The 16,793-nt window shown below is 35.8% G+C and overlaps 1 pseudogene; it reads right to left on the bottom strand.

Annotated features, from left to right (window-relative positions):
* Positions 1-9,210: 9,210 nt before the first annotated feature.
* LOC132800067 (photosystem I P700 chlorophyll a apoprotein A1-like) lies at positions 9,211-16,582 on the bottom strand (annotated as a pseudogene).
* Between the last annotated feature and the right edge of the window lie 211 nt (positions 16,583-16,793).

Raw genomic sequence — 16,793 nt, 5'->3', positions numbered from 1 at the left:
ACGGCCATCTCACCTTCCTCACTCTCGGCTTTTGCACCAAATTTTTCACTCTTGTTTTTATTAAACTTTTTCCACACAACCTGAGTATTAGAAGACTTACCTTGGACAGCAAGCTCACCTTTTCCCTCTTGATTGGATGGTAGTCCAATTGGAATTTCATTTGGGAAGACATCTCAAAATTCCTTCAAAAGAGAAATCATTGAACTTGGCAATCCAAGTTCTTCAAAGTTAGTTTGATCATTAAAATAATTTTCTTTATAAATCATGATCAGCAAAGGTTTCTTACACTCAATAACATTATTAATATCCCCTAAACTCAAATAAAATTTGCTACTTGACCTTTCTTTTCTTTCTTTTTCTTCTTCCCCCTTGGATTGGTACAAACCTTCGGATTTCCCTTCCTTCTCCAAACTCTCGGGTTGCCACTTTCTTTCCCCACTCTTTCGGTTTTTCCTTGATCTTTCCACTCAATATGAGTCTTAGAAATCTTACCTTGATCAGCAACCTCATTCTTACCTTCTTGGAAAAATGGTGAAGCCGTTGGTGCCATACTTGCTTTTTCCTTAAGCTTTTCGGCTTCTATCCTTTATTGCATTTGTAATTGGTCTTTGCAAACCTCTTTAAGAGATAATGGTTCCAGCTTGACCTTCTTCCCTTTAAACTGAAAACAATACTATTTTCTCGACCAAAATGAGTAGCATCTTTATTAAATTGCCATGGCCTACCTAATAGTATATGTCCAGCAATCATGGGTACAATATCACATAAGACTACATCCTTATATCTACCTATACTGAATTTTACTTTGGCTTGTTTGTTTACTTTCATCTCACCACTATAATTAAGCCATTGTAATCTATATGGCTCAGGATGTTTTATTGTTTTTCAGCCCAATTTATCAACTACAAGGTTACTTATTACATTAGTACAACTTCTACTATCAATAATCATACTACAAATCTTACCTTGAATTTCACATCGGGTGTGGAAGACGTTCTCTCTTTGAATTTCATCCTCATCTTTGTATGCAGCAAGTACTCTCCTAGAAAGCAAGTTTAATTCAGCATTGGATGCTTGCAAGGTTTCGGGTTCATCTTCCAAGTCCTCCTCCTCTTGCTTGGCTTCATCCTCACTTTCTTCACTTTCCGATTCTAGCTCGTCATTGTCCTTTAACACCATGATTCTTCTATTCAGGCATTGGCTAGCAATGTGTCCTACTCCCTGGCACTTAAAACACACAACATCATGAGTTCTAGAAGGTTTAGGATCTAATTTTACCTCATTCTTTGGTGCTTGGACAGATTTGGTTCTAGTCTCCTTGCTTGGCCAGTTTGAACTTTCTTCTTTGACTTTCGGCTTTAGCTTGCTTTCATAGATGGGATTGTTCCTCCAGCCACTTGAACTCGTCCTTCCACTGCTAGAAACTCCTCCAAACTGTATGCTAACACCCCTCCTCTTGAATTGGTGCTCAAGCTTAATGGCAACATGCAACATCTCCTCCAACTCCAAGTATTGTTGCAATTCAAGCTGGTTGGCAATGTCACGGTTTAACCCTCCAAGAAATCTTGCCATTGTTGCCTCCCTATCCTCATTCATATTCAGCCTCATCATTAACATCTCCATCTCTTTGTAATAATCCTCCACGGACCTACTTCCTTGAGACAAAGATTGAAGCCTTTGATGCAGCAACCTATGGTAATGGGATGGCACAAACCGCTTTCTCATGGCTCCTTTCATTTGTCGCCATGTTGTAATCAAGTCATCACCAACTCTCCTTTGGGTACTTTGCTCATTTGTCCACCATTAGAGTGCATAATGGCCAAACTCCATTGCTACCAACTTCACCTTCTTACCTTCCGAATAGTTGTGGCAGTCAAAAATCATCTCCATTTTTTCTTCCCACTCCAAATAAGCTTCGGGATCACTTTTACCTATAAAAGGTGGGATGTTAACCTTGATATTTCCCAAATCATCATCTGTATCTTCCCTCCTATATCTTCCACGGGCAGCTCTATCTTGGACAGCAAAAGTTTCATCCATACTTTCCTCAAAGTCTCCACCGAATGGTTCCTCATCAAATTCCTCTCTCGGTCTCTTGCAACCTCCTCGTCCTCGGCCTCGTCCTCCATGGAATTCTTGCCTATTTCTTGTGTTTGGCATTCCTTGTGAGGCTTATAGTCTTCCCACTCTTTGATTTACATGCTCAACTTGAGCACTAACCCGCTGTATTGACTCCAAAACAGCTCTCATGTCCACTTGGTCTCCACTCCCGGTAGCTCGGGCATCGCCATGGAATGCTACGGACTCCTCCTCATTGATCCTCAAAGGTGGCTCTCCTATCCTCATTCTTGATTCTGTCATGTTAGTATAATAATGCAATAGAAATAAAATAGGACCTTACACTTTCACTCCCTTACGTGTTTCACTCAAATGAGGACTCGACACTCGTGTTTGCACACTTGTTTCGGCTTTTTATCCTCTTTTAAGCTCACACACTCCTGCCTTTTTCCACTCAATGAATTATCTCAAAGTTCTAATTAAAACACCCACAAACAGCAATTAGATCACTAGTATGTTTTAATTAAACTTATCAACAAAACAGAAGAAAAAAGTAGGCAATACCGAAAGAATCCAACAAATCCTAATTTTTTTCGGCTTTCTAGGCAAGAAAACACAAAATAATGAGAAAACGTTGGAATTTTTGAAAACTGCACCAGATGGTAGTAGATTATGAGTTTAAGAATAAAATTCCAGAAAAAGAAATTCAAATACAAACAAGAATCAAATTGAACAAAAATATAGAATAGTTGTTGCTTGTTGTTCATGTAATTCAAGTTTTGTATCAAATCCTTGAACTAATTTTAATCCAAATAATTTAAGCACCCAAAATCCAAATATCCAGCAGCAAAGTTAATTCCCCAGCAACTCAAATATTTAATAAATAATCAAAAAAAACCAGCAGTTCCAACAAATTTCCAGCAAACAAATGAAACTCCAACAAACCGAAATATTTTTCTTTTTTCTTTTTTATTCGTCTTTACCTATTCTCTTTTTTTTTTTTTTTTTAAATGTTGCCGCAAACCCTTTTTTTTTTTTTTAAATAGATGAATGCAAATATTTAGGACTAAAACAGCAAATAAAAATCAACAAAAACCAAAATCAACAAGAACAACGATGAAAAACAACCAACAAACTAGGAAACAAAAAAATACGGTAAAACTATGAAATCCTAATTCAACTAGGAATGAATTTATTTATTTATTTTTTTTAAACATATGCTGAACGTGTATGGGACAGATGCAACCTTAACCTAATGCTAAAATTGCAGAATAACACAAAAAGAAAAACAAATAAAGCAAATAAAGATAGATCAAACCCGAACAAAATTTTGCTCTGATACCAAATGATACGAACCTATGACGACCTGCTCCTAAACCCGTATTATATTAGCCCGGATCTTAATTAAGTTAAAGTTCTAATGGAATGGACCTCAACCCCTAACCAACCTATGGTTAGAAACCTTGGTATAATGTAGACACCACAATAGGGGATGGAAAACCTATTGATAAGTCAAGCTAAAACAACCAATTCTCTAATGGTGTTTTAGGTGTTCTCAAAGAACAAAGAGATAATTAATCTCACAAGTATTTTCTTAATCAAATCAAAGTTGTATTCTTATTGAAAAATAAGCCTTTAAATAGGCTACAAAGCCACGAAATAAAACCCTAAAAATAAAGAAAACCGGCCACCACACATAAAGAAACCTAGTTGGCTGAAACTATACTTCCTTTCCTAATCTAAGTTTGATTAATTAATTCCTTTATATTAAATTAGGAATTAATTAATTTACAATGGAAAGAATAAAATAAAAACCTTCCTAAAGTTATTTGTCCATAAAATAAATAAATAAAAGCCAAAAAGTAAAAGCAAATTAGGAAACTAAAAATGCTAGCCTTTTGATCAAGTTGACTTTGATCAATTGTTGACCTCTTTGAGCTTCAAATCAGTTTCTAGATTCTTTTTAGGATGCGAAAGAAGCTGAATATGAAGTCCCACACGTTGCCGATGCTTGGAAAAATAAGAAAAGGCTAATACAGTAAAATACAGTAAAGCCAGCAAGTAATACAGCAAATTAAGCCAAATTGTTGATGCTGTCCATACAAGCCCTGTTTGATTGCATTTGAGGCTGCTTTAACTTGATTCCATTACCTATTAGGCACATGTATTGAACCCATAAAGCATTGGAACCATGTCATGCTTCCCGGACTCCAAAAACGTACCAAAACCGTCACCCGGGTCCGTATCGGCTTCGACCACTTGGATGCTTAGAATAGGCTTTGTATCTTCAAGCATGGACAAGCTCTGTTGAGATTGATTACCCCCTGTATAAATACTCCCAGGTTGTCCTTAAATCTCTTAATTGGAGCTCTTGTGATTGGCCTAGTCTTCATCCGTGTCAAGTCAGCACCCCAGCGGGTTATCGGTGGAGCAGGCTCGGGCGGAATCACATCACAATCCTTGGTAGTTTCGTCAATTGGCAGTGGGAATAGCTTCTTAGGTCAATTTAAAATCAATAGCAAGGGTAGAGGATTCATGAGCATTATGGGACTACAGCTTAGTTAGGACATAGTATCTTACTCACGAGTAGAGATAGCCCTAGCATAGACATTTGAAGGGGAAAACACGTTAAGCTTCTTTCTCTCACATTGATGAGATTGCTTCCTTGACTTCGACTACACATTTAACTGTAAGAAGAGGATCGATGTAATTGTGCTCCTTTTTCTATAGGGTCCGAGGTATGAAGTAGCTCTAAAATATAGAACCAGGGGATGGAAAAGCTGGATAAAGATAAGGGGAGGTGCTTTCACTAAGATACATGGTGAGATAAGATTCCTTCATCTCGTATCAAGTGATTTACACCTCGAAGTGTGTAAATATTGGATGCATAAGCTGAGTCATTTTTTAAAAAACTATTTTGTTGGGTGATCAACCAGGTACTCCTACCCTATGGAGATTTATTTATCTTCCATAAAGGAGCCTAATGAAACCGAAGTTTCATGTTCAATTTTGAATTAGAGACATTAACAATGATGAATCAATGTTGATTATAACCCTTAACCTTCAAAGCTAACGATGCGGGTTCGATTCCGGCTGCCTGCTTGTGCTTACTTTCTCTAATCTCTATTCAATGTTTTTCAATATTTCTTTTTTATAGTCGAAACCTATAAATCTATATGTCTAATAGATATTTATATCTAATATGTCTTTATATATTTTGATATGCATTAAAATATCAAATTTCTAATAAATATGTTTTATAGAAATATAAACAAAATGAATATAATTAATGTAGTGCATAGTTGAATAGGTAATTCCCATAATTCTTTCACATATTCGTTTCGTCCGAATAATAAATGTGAAAAGAAAATAAATATAAAAAAATTGGAATGCAAAGTGTTCATTGTCTAATGGATAGGACAGAGGTCTTCTAAATCTTTGGTATAGGTTCAAATCCTATTAAACGCAATTTATTTCCATATATTTTTAGATTTCCATGCCAAGAAAGATCTTTTGAATAATTTGAATAAGAGGCGCTCTAATACACTTAGTACTTGTAATATAACTATAATCTAGCATATATATTATTTCCATATATTTAATATATATTGTATATTTAATGTATGTTAATATGTGTATATAATTATTATGTATTTAATATTAATATTATATTTAATATAGAAATGTAATATATTATTATTTCTATATTAGTATAGAAAATACTTATTACAAAAAAAATCTTTTATATTTTATAAATTTTTTATATTTTATTTTAAAATAATTTAAATAATTATACAATAGAAAAAGTATATAATTTATTTATTATTATTAAAATCAGTATTAATAATTCCCGGTGGTCTGTGATGTGATGCGTCCCTAGCCCGCACAACCGACAACCCACTGGGGTGCTGACTCGATACAGATGAAGACCGGGCCAATCACTAGGGCTCAAGTTATGAAGTTTAAGGATGTTATTGCTGCTTTTATCCAGGGAATAATGCATACTCAAAAGGGCTTGTCCATATCCGAAGAGCCAAGACCTATCCTAACCATACAAATGGTGGAAGCCGATACGGACCCGGGTAGCAGTTTTGGTGCAAATATGGACAACGGATAGCATGAAATGGTTCCAACTCTTTATGGAATCAATGCATATGTATAAGAGGATATGGAATCAAGTCAAGGCAGCTTCAAAGGCATTCAAAAAGGGGCTGTACGGACAGCTTCAAATTTGGCCTGTTTTTTACTGTATTTTGTGCTTGCTTTACTGTATTTTGTTGAGTTGGTTTTTTCTTCCTCGTCCAAGCATGGGCAATGTGTGGGACAGCATATTAAGCATATTTGGCATCCTAAAAAGCATATTGAAGCTGATTTGGAGCTCAATTTGGTCAAAGATTGGTCAAAGTCAACTTAGTCAAAAAGCTAGTGTTATAGTTTCCTAATTTGATTCTGCTTTTTGTTTTAGGAAATTACCATTACTTTTTAGTTTTTATTTATTTATTTTCTGGAAAAATAAGTTTAGGAAAGTTATTATTTTATTATTTTCATTGTAAATTATTAATTCTTAATTCAAAATAAATGAATTAATTAATCCAAATTAGATTAGGAAAGGAGTGAGAATTTCGGCCACCATAGGAAACTACTTTGTATGGCCGATTTTCCCTTTGGTTTTGTTGGTTTTATTTTGTGGCTTTATAGCCTATTTAAAGGCTTATTTCTCAATAAGAAGGAAGCTTGAATTTGATACAAAAAATTATTTGTAAGATTGAATTCTCTTTGTTCATTTGAACACCTAAGACACCATTAGTGAATGAGTGTTTTAGTTTGACTTATCAATAGGCCTTCCATCACCTATTGTGGCGTCTTCATTATATACCAAGTTTTTCTAATCACAGGTTGGTTAGGGGTCAAGGTGACCATTAGAACTTGAACATAATTAGATCCGGGCTAATATAATACGGGTTTAGGAGCAGGTCATCCTAGGTTCGTATCATTAGATGTCCGATGTATGGGTGTCTAATGTAAAATGTCCGATGTATCAGCATCCACCACTTGGATGCTTAAAACATGTCTTTTATCTTCTGGTATGGACAAGCCCTTTTCAGAATGAATTACTTCTTGGATAAAGGCAGCAATGTTGTCCTTAAACCTCTTAGCTTGAACCCTAGTGATCGGCCCGGTCTTCATCTGCATCGGATCAGTACCCCAGCGAGTTGTCGGTTGTGCGAGCTCAGGTGGATTCGTATTATTCCCCTCCTCTTGAAAAGGATTTGCCCTCAAATCAAAGTCATCACTTGCACCGAAAGGAGACAAATCAGCAACATTGGATGTAGCACCAATATTACACCACCTGGCAAATCAAGTTTGTAAGCATTGTGATTTATCCGCTCCAAAACTTGGAAAGGTTCATCTTCTCTTGGCACCAATTTTGATTTCTGCTATTCTGGAAACCTTTCCTTTCTTAGGTGCAACCAAACACAACTTGTTTTCAACCATGATTAGCATTTCTTGCATATTTCTCGGTCCTCCTCTCAATATTTGCCTTAGTTTTTTCATGAATCTGCTTAACAAAATCAGCTTTTTATTTCCCATCTAGATTAGCACGTTCACTTAAAGGTAAATGTGTTAGATCTAATGGAATCAAATGATTAAAACATAAACAATTTCAAAAGGAGTAAATTTTGCTGCTGAATGCAAAGACCTATTATAAACAAATTCAACATGTGGTAAACAATCCTCCCCCTTTCTCAAATTTACTAATTAATGCTCTCAACAATGGAGACAAAGTTCTATTCACTACTTTGGTTTGTCCATCAGTTTGTAGATGACAAGTAGTTGAAAATAAAAGCTTAGTACCTAACTTAGCCCACAAAATTTTCCAACAGTAACTTAAGAACTTAGCATCCCTATCCAAAACAATAGTCCTAGGCATTCCATGTAACCTCACAATTTTTTAAAAAAATAAATTAGCTACATTAGATGCATCATCAGTTTTATTACATGCAATAAAATGTGTAATCTTAGAAAATCTGTTTACAATAACAAAAATTGAATCCTTACCTATCCTTGACCAAGGCAAACCAAGAATAAAATCCATAGACAAATGTACCCAAGGATGTGAAGGAATCAGCAAAGGTTGGTACAATCCGTGCGAACTATTTATTGTGTAATAAAGACCTTTATGTCCATGCCCCAATTGTCCCCCTGGAGGAATATGTTCTTCTAAAAGGTTTTTTATACTATGCCCAATCCTGAAATTAGTTCTATAAATGTGACCATCAATAAGGAAAGTAAAAGCAATAGCTAAATGATGATGAGCAATATCAGTCAGCCATAAACTTTGCGTTTATGGCTGACTGATATTCCAGCCCTTTGGGAGGTACCAAATAAATGACTACTGGAATTGGAGTTTTAAGCATAAAGATTCCACTGACCTGTAAAAAGTGGGCCTAATCCTTGGTAGTGCGGCAATACATCTAAGAAATTATTCCAACGAATGTATTCCCCTCTGGCTCTCGGAATAGCAGCATGAACTAAATGTTCTTGTCCAAGCCAAGGAACTTACTACAAATAGTCCAGATAAATGATGAATGAGGTGCGATTCGACATTTTTAAACCAAAAAAAATGATCGGTTTCCATTTCAGTTGTAGGTGTAACCAACCGGCTATTAAATATATGGTAGAAAGAAATAATAAAAAAAGAGTTCCATTATGAAGATCTCCATTGGTACTTAAACTGATTGTATACCACCACTGATAAACACCAAAATAAGTGATATTCACTGGGCCAAAAGCACCCCCCCCTCGGCGTGAGTAAAAGCTTCCACAGTCGATTGACTAAAATGAGGATCCCAATTTGCATGAGCAGTAGGTTTTACCCATAAAGGGTCCTGTATCCATGCCTCAAAGTTTCCTTGCCAAGTTGCATGAAATAGATTTCCAAAAGTCCACAGAAAAATTATTGTTAATTGCCCAAAATGGGAAGCAAAAATATTCTGATAAAGACGTTCCTCATTAATATCATCATGACTTTCGAAGTCATGTGCAGTAGCAATACCAAACCAGATACGATGAGTAGTGGGGTCTTGAGATAAGCCTTAGCTAAACCTTGGAAATCTTAATGCCATAATGCCTTTCAAATCCTTCTAGCCATTATCCTACTGCAATCATTCTTGCGAAGAAAAATGCCCACGTTGTGGTAATTCCACCCAGAAGGTAATGGGTTACTCCTACAGCACGTCCTTGGACAATGCTCAAGGCTCTAGGCTGAGTAGTAGGAACAACTTTTTGATGCGAATCTGCCGGAACCCGCTCAATCGACAATCTGCAGGGGTACCGATTCGATACAGCTGAAGACGGGGCCGATCACTAGTGCTCAAGCTAAGAAGTTTAAGGAAAATCTCGATGCCTTTATCCAGGGATTAATTCATATTCAAAATGGCTTGTCAATACCCGAAGATCCAAGAACTATTTTGAGCATACAAGTGGTGGAAGCCGGTACGAACCCGGGTAATGGTTTTTGTGCAATTATGGAGGCCGGGAAGCATGAAATGGTTCCACTATTTCATGGATTCAATACATATGTCCAATAGGACATGGAATCAAGTCAAATCAACTTCAAAGTCATCCAAAAAGGGGTTGTACGGACAGTTAGTAAATTTGGCTTGTTTTCGCTGTATTTTGTGCTGGCTTTACTGTATTATGCTGAGTTGGCTTTTTCTCTTTCTTCCAAGCAAGGGAAACGTGTGGAACTTCATGATAAGCTTATTTGGCATCCTAAAAAGCATATTGAAGCTGATTTGGAGCTCAAATTGGTCAAATATTGGTCAAAGTCAACTTAGTCAAAAAGCTAGTATGTTAGTTTTTGATACGAAACTAGGACGACCTGCTCCTAAACCCGTATTATATTAACCCTGATCTTTAATTAAGTTCAAGTTATAATGGACTGGACCTCAACCCCTAACCAACCTATGGTTAGAAACCTTGGTATAATGTAGATGCCACAATAGGGGATGGAAAACCTATTGATAAGTCAAGCTAAAACAACAAATTCTCTAATGGTGTTTTAGGTGTTCTCTAAGAACAAAGAGATAATTAATCTCACAAGTATTTTTTTTAGTCAAATCAAAGTTTTATTCTTATTGATAAATAAGCCTTTAAATAGGCTTTGAAAGAAACAAAATAAACCCTAAAAACCTTATGTAAAATTGGCGACACACATAAAGAAACCTAGTTAGCCGAAACTATACTTCCTTTCCTAATCTAAGTTTGATTAATTAATTCCTTTATATTAAATTAGGAATTAATTAATTTGCAATGGAAAAAATAAAATAAAAACCTTCCTAAAGTTATTTGTCCAGAAAATAAATAAATAAAAGCCAAAAAGTAATGGTAGTTTCCTAAAACAAAAAGTAAAAACAAATTAGGAAACTAAAAATGCTTGCAAGGTTTCGGGTTCATCCTCCAAGTCCTGCTCCTCTTGCTTGGCTTCATCCTCACTTTCTTCACTTTCTGATTCTAGCTCATCATTGCCCTTTAACGCTATGATTCTTCTATTTGAGCATTGGCTAGCGATGTGTCCTTGTCCCTGGCACTTAAAACACACAACATCATGAGTTCTAGAATATTTAGGATCTAATTTTACCTCATTCTTTGGTGCTTGGACAGATTTGATTCTAGTCTCCTTCCTTGGCCGGTTTGAACTTTCTTCTTTGACTTTTGGCTTTGGCTTGTTTTCATAGATGGGATCGTTCATCCAGCCTCTTGAATTGGACCTTCCACTGTTGGAAACACCTCCAAACCATGATCTTACACCCCTCCTCTTGAATTGATGCTCTAATTTAATAGCCACATGCAACATCTCCTTCAATTCCACATATTGTTGCAATTCTAGTTGATTAGCTATGTCATGATTCAAACCACCAAGAAACCTTGCCATGGTTGCTTCCCTATCTTCATTCAAGTTCAATCTCATCATAAGCATCTCCATCTCCTTGTAATAATCCTCCACAGATCCATGTCCTTGAGATAAAGATTGAAGTCTTTGATGCAGCAACCTATGATAGTGTGATGGTACGAATCGCTTCCTCATGGCTCCTTTCATTTGTCGCCATGTAGTAATCAAGTCATCACCAACTCTCCTTGAGGTGTTTTGCTTATTGGTCCATCATTGGAGTACATAATGGCCAAACTCCATTGCTGCCAATTTCACCTTCTTAGCCTCTGAACAATTATGGCGGTCAAATATCATCTCCATCTTTTCTTCCCACTCCAAATATGCTTCGGGGTCATTTTTTCCCATGAATGGTGGGATGTTGATCTTGATATTGCTAAGATTGCCATCTATTTCTTCCCTCCTATATCTTCAATGGTCAGCTCTATCTTGGACAGCAAAAGTTTCGTCCATACCTTCCTCAAAGTCTCCACCGAATGGCTCCTCATCAAATTCCTCTCTCAGTCTCTGGCGACCTCTTCGTCCTCCATGGAATTCTTGCCTATTTCTTGTGTTCGAAATTCCTTGGGAAACTTCTAGCCTTCCCATCCTTTGATTCACATGCTCAACTTGAGCACTAACCCGCTGTATTGACTCCAAAACAGCTCTCGTGTCCACTTGGTCTCCGCTCCAGATAGCTCGGACATTGCCATGGAATGCTACGAACTCTTCCTCATTGATCCTCAAGGGTGGATCTCCTCTTCTTATTCTAGAATCTGACATGTTAGTAAAATACTGCAAAAATAAAATAAATCCTCACATTATTCACTCCCTCATGTGTTTCACTCAAACAAGGTCTTGACACTCGTGTTTGCACACTAGGCAATACCGAAAGAATCCAACAAATCCTAATTTTTCGGCTTTCTAGACTAGAAAACACAAAATAATGGGAAAACGTTGGAATTTTTGAAAACTGCACCAGATGGTAGTAGATTATGAGTTCAAGAATAAAATTCCAGAAAAAGAAATTCAAATACGAACAAGAATCAAATTGAACAAAACTATAGAATAGTTGTTGGTTGTTGTTCTTTGTAATTCAAGTTTTGTATCAAATCCTTTAATTGATTTTAATCCAAATAATTTAAGCATCCAAAATCAAAATATCCAGCAGCAAAAATAATTCCCCAGCAACTCAAATATTGGATAACTAATCAAAAAGCCAGCAGCTCCAACAAATTTCCAGCAAACAAATCAAACTCCAACAAACCGAAATATTTTTATTTTTATTTTTATTTTTTTATTCGGCTTTCCCTTTTTTCTTTTTTTTCACTCGCAAGAACAATTACCAAAATTGCAATTCCAACTCGTAATAATCACCAAACTCGTGACAAGAACAAAAGTGCAGTTTTTTTTTTTTTTTTTTTTAAGTTGTTGCCGCAAGTCACCTTTTGTTTTTTTTATTTTTTTTGGTTTAAATATATGAATGCAAATATTTAAGACTAAAATAGCAAAGAAAAAATCCACAAAAAAAAAAAATTACCAAGAACAAATATGAAAATCAACCAACAAACAATGAAACAAAGATATGGTAAAACAAAGAAACCTAATTCAACTAGGAATGAGTTTTTGTTTTTTTTTTTTTTTTTTTTTTTTAAAGAGATGCTGAGCGTGTATGGGATAGATGCGACCTTAACCTAATTCTAAAATTGCAGAATAACACAAAAACAAATAAAGCAAATAAAGATAGATCAAAGCTGAACAAAATTTAGCTCTGATAGCAAATGATACGAACTTAGGATGACCTGCTCCTAAACCCGTATTATATTAACCCAGATCTTTAATTAAGTTCAAGTTCTAATGGAATGGAACTCAACCCCTAACCAACCTGTGGTTATAAACCTTGGTATGATGTAGACGCCACAATAGGGGATGGAAAACCTATTGATAAGTCAAGCTAAAACAACCAATTCTCTAATGGTGTTTTAGGTGTTCTCTAAGAACAAAGAGATAATTAATCTCACAAGTATTTTTTTTAGTAAAATCAAAGTTTTATTCTTATTGATAAATAAGCCTTTAAATAGGCTTTGAAAGAAACAAAATAAACCCTAAAAACCCTAGTTAAAACCGGCCACGCACATAAAGAAACCAAGTTGGCCGAAAGTATACTTCCTTTCCTAATCTAAGTTTGATTAATTAATTCCTTTATATTAAATTAGGAATTAATTAATTTACAATGGAAAGAATAAAATAAAAACCTTCCTAAATTTATTTGTCCAGAAAATAAATAAATAAAAGCCAAAAAGTAATGGTAGTTTCCTAAAACAAAAAGTAAAAACAAATTAGGAAACTAAAAATGCTAGCCTTTTTGATTAAGTTGACTTTGATCAATCTTTGACCTCTTTGAGCTCCAAATCAGCTTCTAGATGCGTTTTAGGATGCCAAATAAGCTGAATATGAAGGTCCACACATTGCCCAAGCTTGGAAAAATAAGAAAAGGCTAATACAGTAAAATACAGTAAATCCAGCAAGCAATACAGCAAATTCGGCCAAATTGTTGATGCTGTCCATACAAGCCATTTTTGTTTGCATTTGAGGCTGCTTTAACTTGATTCCATGACCTCTTAGGCATATTTATTGAACCCATAAAGCATTGGAACCATTTCATGCTTCTCAGACTCCAAAAATGTACCAAAACTGTGACCTGGGTCCGTATCAGCTTCCACCACTTGGATGCTTAGAATAGGCTTTGTATCTTCAAGTATGGACAAGCTCTATTGAGATTGATTACCCCCTGTATAAATACTCCCAGTTTGTCCTTAAATCTCTTAATTTGAGCTTTTGTGATTGGCCTAGTCTTCATCCGTGTCGAGTCAGCACCTCAATGGGTTATCGGTTGAGCGGGCTTGGGCAGAATCACATCAGTTTCCTAATTTGATTCTACTTTTGGTTTTAGGAAATTATCATTACTTTTTGGTTTTAATTTATTTATTCAATGGAAAAATAAGTTTAGGAAAGTTAATATTTTATTATTTTCATTTTAAATTAATTAATTTCTAATTCAAAATAAATGAATTAATCAATGCAAATTAGATTAGGAAAGGAGTGAGAATTTCGGCCACCATAGGAAACTACTTTGTGTGGCCGATTTTCCCTTTGTTTTTAGGGTTTTATTTTATGACCTTGTAGCCTATTTAAAGGTTTATTTTTAAATAATAATTAAGCTTGAATTATACATAGAAAATTATTTTGTAAGATTTAATTCTCTTTGTTCACTTTGAACACCTAAAACACCATTAGTGAATGAGTATTATAGTTTGACTTATCAATAGGCCTTCCATCACCTATTGTGGCATCTTCATTATATACCAAGGTTTCTAATCACAAGTTGGTTAGGGGTCAAGGTGACCATTAGAACTTGAACATAATTAGATCTGAACTAATACAATACGGGTTAAGGAGCAGGTTGTCCTAGGTTCGTATCAATTTTAATTTATTATGAGCCCAAAGATGCATTCAAAAAGTTCTTGCCAATAACCATGCCTGCTAAATAGAAACATTAGACTAAAAGCCCATACAAAATGATTACCTCAGAAAAAAATGCCATATGAAGATAACGAAGAACGATAGGACTGAATTACCTGGGATGCCTGTGCCCATAAGAAATTGCAGAGCCACCCATTAATCGTAATGGAACTTTGTAGAAAGTTGCCTCTTGTGATATGAGTTACCACTATCACTTATACTACCTAAACATCTGACTGCATTTTCTAACTAAAATGGAATATTACTATTGAAATTGAATTATACATCTAGAACAGCCTTAAGAAGACATGATCCCAAGCGGATACTTGACATGTCTCAACCCCCCCTTCTAGGCCCATCACAAGGGAAACAAAAACAAAGATTTGCTTTATTTGGTATTAAACGTGGACTACAAGCTAATAGAACACCTTTCAGAAGTATCAATACCCTCACATTAATTGTAAATGCATGAATGTGATGTACCAAAAAATCAACGGTTCCTAATGGAATAGGTAACAAAGAAACCTTGCCACCAACGGCCACTAAATCACCACCCCCCAAGTTAAACTGGTACTTGTTGTTGAACCAGGGGCCGTTATGCTAGGTGCTAAAGCATGGGTGTTTTGTATCCATTCAGTAAAGACGAGTTGTAATTGTGTAGCAGTTTCTGAAAACATATCTTGGGGATGCCCTAAAACACTTATAGTATCATTATGAATATACTAACCAAAACTGTGAAAGCCTAAAAATATACATACCCATTTGAGATGTGATATGATTCCATCGCGATGTTTAAGGATACGATCTAATAGACCATTGTATTGAGTAGTTGGATCGTAGTCTCTTACCATAGAAATGGGTACATGCATAGCAGCACCAACTATGAGAAATTCACCAATCCACACGTGATATGTGAGCAATGAAAGTTGTGTACCATAGTTGGTAGCTAGATATGGATAAGGAGGCATCGAATACACATGGTTAGCTACAACAATGGTTATAGAGCCTAACATAGCTAGGTTAATAGATAGTTAAGTGTGCCATGATGTTGTTAAGATCTCATATAGACCTTTATGACCCTAGCTGGTAAATGGGCCTTTATGAGCCTCTAAAATATCTTTTATGCCATGACCAATGTCCCAGTTGGTCCTATACATGTGACCTACTATTAGGAAAGAATTGCAATAGCTAAATGATGGTGTGCTATATCAGTCAGCCATAGACCCTTGGTTATTGGATCTAATCCTCCATGAAAGGTAAGAAATTTTGCATATTTTAACCAATTTAAGGTGAAAAAAATGGTTGCTCCGCCAGCAAAACTGGGATAAAGTTGAGCCAAAAGATCCTGATTTAAGATAAATTCATGAGGAAGTGGAATCTCTTTACGATCCACTCCAGCATTGATTGATTAATTGGTAAAGATACATGTACTTAATGCCTTGCCCAAGAAAGAGACCCAAGTCCTAGTAGCCTTGCCAAATGATGATTCAACATAGATTCTACATCTTGGAAGCAAGCCAAGTTTGGAGCCGCTTTGTGATAATGGAACTAACTAGCAAAAACTAATAAGCCTGCAAAAACCAATGCACCAATTGTAGTACAATAGAGCTATAATTCACTACTTATTCCAGATGCTTGCCAAAGCTAAAAAAACTAGAGGTTATTTGTATTCCTCAGAAACCACCGCCTACATCACCATTCGATATTTCTTGACCCACTATTGGCCAAACCACCATGGCACTAGGCCCAATGTGAGTAGGATCGCTTAGTCATGCTTCATAATTGGAAAAACAAGCACCGTGGAAATACATACCACTCAGCCAAAGAAAAATGATGGAGAGTTGGCTTAAATGGGCACTAAATACTTTTCGAGAGATATCCTCCAAATCATTGGTATGGCTATCAAAATCACAAGCATCAGCATGTAGGTTCCAGATCCAAGTGATAGTATCTGGTCCTTTAGCTATTGTTCTTGAGAAATGACCTAGCCTGGCCCATTCCTCGAAAGAAGTTTTGATGATCCCTATCTACCAAAATTTTAACTTCTAGTTCCGGTGAACGAATAATCATTAAGTCCTCCCCTTTTTGGACAACACATACAAGGAGACCCACCAATAGTTATGTAATTAGTGAACCTATGAAAGATGTTTAGACTTAGTTTTTAATCTTCTATCTCCCATCTATCTATTTTCTTTAGTTATTCATCATCTGGAAATCGATATGGGGTAAGTGTTCGGATCTATTATGACATAGCTGGGGGGCACTTAATGGACCTTTTTAA

Source organism: Ziziphus jujuba, chromosome 11 (genome assembly GCF_031755915.1).
Source record: "Ziziphus jujuba cultivar Dongzao chromosome 11, ASM3175591v1".
Classification (NCBI taxonomy): domain Eukaryota; kingdom Viridiplantae; phylum Streptophyta; class Magnoliopsida; order Rosales; family Rhamnaceae; genus Ziziphus; species Ziziphus jujuba.
This window is presented reverse-complemented; position numbering and strand designations above follow the sequence as displayed.